Here is a 9,362-nt window from a genome sequence, read left to right on the forward strand (position 1 = left end):
AGGAGTCTTACCTTGGTGCAGTATGTTGAATTTGTATATTCATGCACAATACTCCTTTTGGGCTAAATGCCTTGCTCTCTAGTGACCCACCCTGTTTCCAAAAGAGAAACGAGGCAGAATAAATTAGGAACATTTAATGAAATCTGCTTCAGTCCAGTGACCCCCTATAATGCAGTACAGGCGAGCGAGGCACCGGGTGACTGTATGTCTCCAATATGTTGAAAGTGCATAGGTGCAACAATAGGAAGCATTATAATATTGATTTCCATGGTCTTAAGACATGAAGTTGCTGAATATCTCAAAGCATTTGGCCTCCTAGAGAAAAATATTACACTCCTTAATCTCTTAAGTGTCTTGAATGTTTTTCTCAGATGTGATACTGACTTGAATAACACACTGCCTGGTTCATTTACAGTATTTTCTGTCGTTTCACTTGACACCAGAACCTTAGCCCCATTCTGGTAGATTATTTTGGCCTGTGTTGTAGAAGCTCGGTGCCTTGGTTTGTAGCTGTCCTAAACCTTTTTCATCTTGGTAAATGTGTTCAGGTCTGCCAGACATGTCGTTGTGAATAAGACGGAGCTTTCCAGGACTGGGCAAACAGGCCACTTCTATTATCCCATCAGGGCTCTTCCTTGCCTCAAGCTAGGACCTGGTGCTGTAGCCACAGTCACCTTACAACCACCAGTTTCACCCCTTAACCACCCAGTTCACCCCCACCACCCAATTTTAATCCTTAACCGCCTTCCCGTGTCCCTTTACTCATCTTTATCTACCTCTGTGTTCAAATACCAGGCTGCAGTTAGCTGGTTTAGAAAGTGCTGGCCCGTGGAAAGCCACAGGGCTGATGAGTTATGAGTTGGCTGTATCTGTCCTGGTCCTGCATGCGCCGGGGCGAGCTCCTGCGTGGCAGCAGGCACGCTCCCTTGGAGGGGTGTCCAGGACCCACCCGTCGGGCAGGTCCGAACTCACACCGACAGCTGGGACCTGCCCTGCAGAGCCCCTGGGAACAGGGGCCTGGGTACGGCAGCTGGAAAACCTTTGCCCTACACCACTGCCAAACTTTAATTATCACGGCACGCTAAAGTGTATGTTTATTATGTCTGTGAGAGAAGTCTTTCCGAATGATGGATACAGTAGAACGGAGGGAGGATGCTGGGGCGGCCATTCATTACAGCAAACACTTCCTCTCTTCCAGGAAAATGAGAAATAAATAATTACATTTATGAAAGCAATTTTTAGTTGTTTGTCCGTAGCAGTTCTTTCCCTTAAGCAGACGCAGGTGTCCCTCACAAAGCAGTATGCAGATACCTCTCAGCTTAGCCTCCCGACAGGCGCAAAGGCATTAACGCTATTTGTGAACTAACAATAGGGCAATAACGTGCCACAGACAGAAACCTCTCTACTCATTTGCCCAGATCATGTTGCCTTCCTTATAACAGTTTTCTGTCTTTACAGGCTGGAGAACTGATACAAATGTGTACATAGTATTATGAGAAAGACAAATAAAATGGAAATACCATTAAATCTTTAATTACTAACCTATGTTACCCATGCTCCATGTTACTGCCTTTTAGTCACACGCAATGGACCACTTGGCTGAAAAACTGAAAGTACACTGTGATTGCTGTTTTCTACTGATCTTCCTCACCAGGGCCCTGCTCCCAGAGTCATAACGGTAAGGATACTGGGATACTGGCAGTGCCACCCATAAATATCAACAGCTGTGGCATCTGAGGGAAGAAAATGCAGACATCCTTCAAAAATGCAAGTTGTATATAAGCAAGGAGCATAGAAAGAGCACAAACTGTGTCATATTAAATGTAGAACCACAACAGAGCTGTCCAAAAAGATTTTAAGATTTTTCCAAGAATGTGGAAGTAATAATATAAACTTTTTCAAATCCTGTCACCAAAGGAGTCCTGCAAGAGAGTAAGTAAAGCTACAGAGGATGAAAGTGTAGAAGGTGGCTAACTCTGCAGATAAAGAGCTAAAATAATTGTTTGCCTTGATAAAGAACCAAATGTTAGGTGGGCTGAGCATGAGGACCTGTCCTAAAATGAATTGTCAGTACGAAAGACTTCAAGAGAATTTGGTAAGTTAAGCAGTAACAAATTGCTGGAGCTGTGCAATGTTTCTGCCAAGGGATTCAAAAGTTCGGCCGCTGAAGTGCTACTGGGTTCGTTTTTGCTGAACCCAATCCTAATGCCAGCAAAATAAAACATAGGAAACATACCACGGATCATGGGTCTTTCAAAAGAGTCCTCCAAGGGAACTACAAAACTGTCACTGTGACTTCTATGCCAGGAAAATTAGATGAGCTGTTGTCAAGAATATAATCAATAGACACACAGGTAAAGCTGATACTCTGTAGAAGCATCAAATGAATTCTGCTAAGGGAGGTTATGCCTCACAAATCTATTGGCATTCTTTAAAGACATCAAAAGCACATTGATATTATTGTTCATGCTTGAACATGTGATCAGTGTAACCTTAGATTGCAAGAGTAAGACCCTTGGGACCCTTACCCCAGGGCAGTCTGGACAGAACTATTTCTTCTCTTCACCTGGATTCCAGCAGAGCAGGAGTTCACACAGTGTATATAACCTCACCATTTTTTATAGTCATCTTCACTCCTACAGAAATAACAAAGTAGAGAATAATACGCATAGCTCCCACAGTTTAAATCCCATGGGTATCCATATGTACTGTACTAAATTTTTAATAGCACATTATTCAGAGTATCACATAAATTGTCATTACTGATGTAATCAAGCCTAAACCAACACAGCTGGAGAGACCAAGGCTATAAATACACCATATATTTTTTTGTATTGTAATAATATGGGTCAAATTATTTTTTAAGTCTAAATCTGCTGATTTTAGTTGAATTAGACAAAGCCTGAATGTGTACATTTACTATAATTCATGTCCCTGGTCAAATGCCTTTGCCCAATTTATGTGTATGTTTTCTTACAGAAACTGCTGCGTGGTCCTTAAAAGACATTCTCCGTTTTGTGGATTGATCCTGCTGCTGGGGAGCTCGAAGGAAAAATTCAGGTGAGGGAGATACTGTAATCCAGCATTCTAAGCTTTTTGAGTACAAAAACCCCTGTTTCTTTAGTTCTTGTGTTTTCTGATCATCCCTCTGTCTCTGCTGTAGTCCCTGGTGGAAAAGTGCTCCTGGGGGCACGCCTCTGCAATGTGCGGCTCGGGTCCAGCCAAGCCCACCTCGGAGAGGGGCAGGGCACGTGAGGCAACCCCTTGGGAATTTCTTTGTTCTTCTCTGTTTCTGTGATCTCAGTGTCCAGATAAAACATTTCAGTCCAGATCATGAATACAAGATCAAAACCACACCACATGTGTGTGTTTCAAGATTTTTGCCCGTAGTCTCTAAGGCCCAATTCAACCCTTGTTGAAGTCCACTGCTGCCGACACCGATTACAGGGAGAATTAAATTAGACTTTCTCTAAAGTCTTTTTTTTTTTCTTTTTTTTTTTTCTTGATTGGCTGGGCACACCATTAGGGCCTCAGTGCATAACAGAGGATACTATGCATATATATGATATATAGTTATGTAATTGATGATAGTAAATTTTAAAATCTGTTGCACAGACACATCTGTGTACAACACACGCCCTGAGAGTTTCCAAGCCCGTTTAATCTCCGTGATAACCGCGCTGGCACAGTGGGGCACAGATAACATTCCACACCAAAGGGCTCTGTGACAGGACTGTCAGTGCTGGCCAAACGTGGAAGTGTCAGGGAAACGCTGCACAGACGGTTACGTGCACCAGCGTTATCGGCGGCGCTAGGCTGTGCTTCCTTCTGAAGGTGCTGGGTACCGCTCCGGGCTGAGCTTATCTGGCAGGTTACAGCATGGGCCGGGCTGACTTTCTGAATGCATCTGAAAAAAAAGACTGTTTCAGTACAAGAGGAATTTTGCTCTTAAGGACTAGATTGATTTAGTACAGACAAATGCTTTGTTGCAGCCAATTCCCTGCTCTTTTTCTTTTCCTGCATGTTCCCTTTTCTGGAACAGTTAATGTACACAAGAAGTAAATATAAGGGAAAATTATTGACAGAATGTTCTTTTCAAAATAACTCTTTCCTTTCCTAAATTCTTTATTAAAAGCCCTCAAAATGGAGATGAAAATTTTAAATTCAGCTTTGGTATTAAAACCAAAAGGCATGTTGGTAAACACATCTATGCAGCATGAAGAAAGCCCCAAAGTATCCCCAGTGGGTTTTGCAGTGATCTAAGCCCTTTGTTTTCTTCATCTGAATAGGATTCATTGTCAAAAACCTTTCCTCTCCCTCCAGGGCACAGGTTCCCTATAGCAATAGATGCCCTGAGACTCACCACGGCTGCCTGTAGGGCTGTGCAGAGCAGGAGATCTGAGCCTGCCCAGTTAATACAAGAGATTTAATGTGAAAGCCAGAGATAACGACAGAACTGACTCCACTGACACACAAAGGCCAAGTAGTGTGTTTGGCAACCAGCTAGATGTAGCTCCATCAGACAGCCGATTCGTGGTTCTCAAGCCTAATCACCACCAGGCAGTGACGGTGTTTCCTGCATCTGACCCACCACCCCACCCACCTTCAGCTGCCTCCCACTCCAGGTGGCCCCCCGGATGCCATCCAGCCACGTTTTGACTTTCTGTTGGAGATGTGTTTTCTGTAAGAGCTGCAGTTCCTGATGCTTTGTCCCCTCTCTCTGGCAACAGGAGCATTTGTTTGTTTTGCCTCCATGCTCCAAACGCTCATCGCTTGTCCTTTAGTAGGTGAGGTGCCAGTCTGCCTGGTTTTTTGTTCTTTTCCTTCCCTTTCATTCAGCATGATTCACATTTGAATGTTAAAATCCTCTGTCTTTCTAGAAACATAAGCTTTGCTTCTGGGATTCCTTTTTCATATTAAATATTAACAATATAGATGATAAATTTATCTCAGGTTCCTGTGTAAGAATATTGGATTGCCTGGCCAAGTTCCTTTGAAACTCCCCAGTCAAGAATTTTTAATCGAAAAAAATTGTTCTGAAGTTCATAGCAGACCCCTTACAGGGTGTACTTAGGAGCAGACCCAGGCAGCGATCTTCTGTTACTTCTGTGCGGTATCTATAGTCATTAAGGTAATGAAGCTATTAATTGAATATGTAAGTTCAGGTAATTAAATATAAGACTTATTTCTTTAGTTTAAAGGGTAATAATAAAAAATTTAAACTTGCAAACTAGATCACACATTTAGTGATGATAAATGTGATCTGGAAAGTGCAATATTCCAATATGAATTAGTTAATTGCATCCATTCATTAGGTGATATACATTAGCAGAAGGTCAATCCATTTGAGGCTTGATGTGATGTGTTTTACAAATAATAAATTCAAACAGGTAAATTGAAGAGAAATTCAAAATAGAAAGTTTTAAAATATATTTTAATTCAAAATAGAATCCCTATAACCGAGAGCACCTTGCCTATAACTTCACAGTGAAGGGCACCCACTCTTCCCAGCCCCCTCCCGAGGCACGGCCGCCCGCTGTACACGCTGCGAGAGAAGACGGGCGCTCTTTTGGAGAGGGTTAAGCCAGCCCGTGGCTGTGTGTTGCTGAGCATCACTGTGCGCAGGGTGGTGAGCAGCCAAGGAGCAGCGGTGGGCTGGGTGGGCTCAGGAAGGCACCCCAGGCTCACGGCGGGACTGGCAAAGCCAGCTCAACTGGTGACTTAAACCGTAATATTAATTATTGAAACTGACCCAATTATAAGGTGAGTCAAACATTGACAGGCTTTCTAAGCATATTCTACTTTGTCACTGAATTATTTGTGGCTTGCTTAAATCCTTAAATTTGAGTTTCAGTTTAGGACTGAATTTACCATAGCAGCAATTAACAGTTCTACTGGGTATAAAATGGCCAATATCATAGATAAGAAAACTGATCTGTTTGACTAATTTTTAGCAAAAATTACGTTAAATTGAGTTTTCTTCATTAGCCATTCCTGGATTTTCAGTTTGTTCTTGAGATCAGCATTTATTTTATTTTTTAACGTTAAGGGTAATGTAGAGATAAGGAAAACAAAAGTCGATTTTATTTTGTTTCTTTAGAACTTAAAATAGATCCAGGTTCACCCTTAATTATGAATAAGATTTATAATATTAAGACAATTAATTCACTGGAATATTTGAAAAAATTCTGAAATAATATTTGGTAGGATCATCACCATATTATGGATGTTGCTTTACAGACAATATTGCTTATGTGTATAAAATATTTTTACCTTATATGTATAAAATATCTTTGTCTGGAGCAAGGACTGCTACCATCCTGCATATAATTCAAGGGCCATAATTCTTAAGAGATTTCAAACAGTGAACCTCTTTAAAATGATCAGGCCAAGACATTTAGAGAATTGATTCAATTAACCTAGAGGAAAAAAGTGCTATAATGTGTGATTTACGTTTGCAGATAAATTAAAATACAAGTATCTCCTGAAGAGCATTTGCTGCCATCATGGTCAGTAATGAAAATAGCAGGCAATTAAATCAGGACACCTGAGGCTGACGCTTTTACTCTATCAGAAAATGAAGTTCAGATTTCTTAAGTGGAAATCTGAGTTGAAAAAAAAAAAAACTTAGTGGAAGTTTCTTTTTGGTCCCTATTTTTCTTCCAAAACTGATTTCGAGAGCACGTAAGAAATAGGAAGAGACATTTACTGAGACAAGAGGCAAAGGGTACAGAGGAGAAGGCACTCTCAGCCGACACTGAACTTGTACGAGGAGCCAGGGGTATCCTGGTTAATGGTAGAGGGACAGCTGAGAGGAGCAGAGTGACATCAGCTTAGGTCAGGCTGTGAAGCTGATCTTGAAATGAATCACTGGGTGTGTCTGGCAGAATGACGTGGTTCAGCTCCTTCCTGTGTGTGACGAAGTGTTCAGGGTCTGGAGCTCGCCGGGGAGCACAGGGAACACCCAGGGATCGGCAGCGGGAAGGTGGAGAGCTCTGTGCTGTGGGAGCTGCTGCAGCCCCTGCCCATGGTGTGTCCGGACACGCTTCCGCACAGCCGCTCTGCCCACAAGAGGTACTTGAGGTACAAACAGTTTCACCCTCTCCTCTAGTTTTAGGACTTCCTTTAGGCCATGGGGACACAGCAGTACGGAGCAGAAAAATACTGAGCAACCCGGGGTGCCTTAATTCCATCTGTATTGTCCTCAACATCCCAGCTCTGCCTTCTGCACCCTCTCTGGCTGCCAGGGCTCCTGTTTCCAGCAGAGACCACTGGCATAAGCAATGTCTCTGTCCTGGTCTATAAATAATACGAGCTGCTGGGGGTGGGTGGAGAAATTGAGACTTGTAAGTGAAACAAAGGTGTTTCTTCAACTTATATGTTCAGATCGATCTGTATATAAAAATAAAACTCTTCAGGAATGGTTGTGATCTTGGCTATATACTAGCCTAAATCCTAACACTGAAGTAAGGAAACAGTCACTTGGTGGTTGTCCGTGGTTTTGACAGCCCTATCTTCACAAAGGCTGAAGACTCAGTATTTTTGTCATTACAGCCTGGAACAGGACTTGTTTCCTGATTTGCTGTCTAAGTAGGAGTTTAATTAAAACCCATTCATGTGAGAGAAAATAAGACAGTCTGACTTAATTGCCAGTTGATTTAGTATTGCCAATTCACAAAAAAAACCCAGAAACTACAGGACTTCAATAAGAATAAGTGGTTTCTCTGCTGTATGTACGGACCACAGAACCCGCACTGAACCTGGAGTATGGTTTCTGTTCTTTCTCTTCTTGGCAATTGCTGGAATCACTTTTTTCCTTTCGCAAATTAATTAGTTTACTTCTGTATTTGTTGTTAATACTGAATTATAGTCCTAATGTCCAAGGCAATAAGGGTAGTAATTAATCCCTTCCACAAAGAAATCGCATTAATTATTAAATATTCACTCATGATTTGAAGCCACGACTCCGGTACCACCAGGCTCACCGGGCTGGGTTCCTCGGCGTGCTCAGCACAGCGTTACAGCCCGTGCTCCCCGTTCTGTTTAGAAAGTTGCTGTTGTACGTGATGAGAACCCCCTCGTGGTCTTGGCGCTGCGGTCGGTCACTTGCTGTTGGGAAGGGCAGCAGCACCCCCCGTCCCCCCTCTGGGGTGGGCTGTGGACCAGGGGCCAGCAGCCTGGGGAGGACAGTGATCGGGGAACTGCAGCCGGGTGTGGGGAGCGGTTAGTGTCGAGGTGGTCGGCTCCGAGTGCTTTTGCAAACTGAATCACTTTAAGATGTAAGGGAAACGTGGTTTGTACAACAAACAGTTGGCCGAGGTTGCTGAAGCAGGTCCAGAGTACGTGGATTTGAACTGTGCCTCCGCATGCACTGGAATCCCTTCTCACCAAAACCTCCTGAACTTTATTGGCTTGATGTAATAATGAGACTGTTATGCAGTTTCCTCGTTCCTGAAAACTGTTCAAATGCAGTCCGTTTTTAAAGGAGCACATCCCCACTCTGATTTATTTTAAAACTGCTTTTAGAAGGTGTCATCCTTGTGATGAAGTGTTAGGTCTGTGTTGCCAGTGTGCCATTAAAAATTGAATTTCTGATGTTTAAAAGTCTCACTCATCCCAAGTGTCACAGTTTGACAGCTCTGCATGTCACATTACAGCTCAGTATTATGAATCCATTTTCTCTGTCAGGGGAAAAAAAAAAAAAAAGATGAAAATGAGAGAAAGCAAAATCTCCTTCTTCATTATTGAGCTGGAAATTTACAGAAATATGCACGTTAACCCCGAAATGACTTCAGTGGCACTCTGTATCTTGTGCCGCCTGTCTGTGCAGAAGCATTGTCCCGTGCTCCTGCACAAACACTAGGATAACGCTGGGACAGACTTTTCAATTGTCTGCGGACTTGCAAAACATGGAGCAAAGAATATCCACGGAATCAACAAATGGATGTTGTAACAACATCAAGACATGGCCGGATCCCGTTGTTTATTCTTGACTAGGTCAATAAAAAGGTCACATGGAATATTTCTTGCTGCTTTGTTTTGCCAGCTTCAGACAGCTGTAGCTTTGGTGTCCTTTCTCTGTTTATCCGTCTGCAAGGTGGTAACTGCAAAACATGACATCTGATTGGTGTCAAAGTGTTGGGAGTGTTTGCAGTGGTAACCAGAACTTTATTGATTTTGCCTACAGTAAAAAAAAAAAAAAAAAAAAAAAAAAGGTCTGGGCTTCATATGTTTTCTGCCTAGAAGTTTTGACCAGAGAGCACGTAGGGCTTTGACCATCAATTTCTGACGTCCACCAGCCCAGCCAGGGCGCAGGCTCCAGCCATCTGCGGTTTCACCCAGCAAGGTAGGACGGCCGGCGG

This window comes from Pterocles gutturalis, unplaced genomic scaffold (genome assembly GCF_000699245.1).
Source record: "Pterocles gutturalis isolate BGI_N339 unplaced genomic scaffold, ASM69924v1 scaffold6874, whole genome shotgun sequence".
Taxonomy (NCBI): Eukaryota; Metazoa; Chordata; class Aves; order Pterocliformes; family Pteroclidae; genus Pterocles; species Pterocles gutturalis.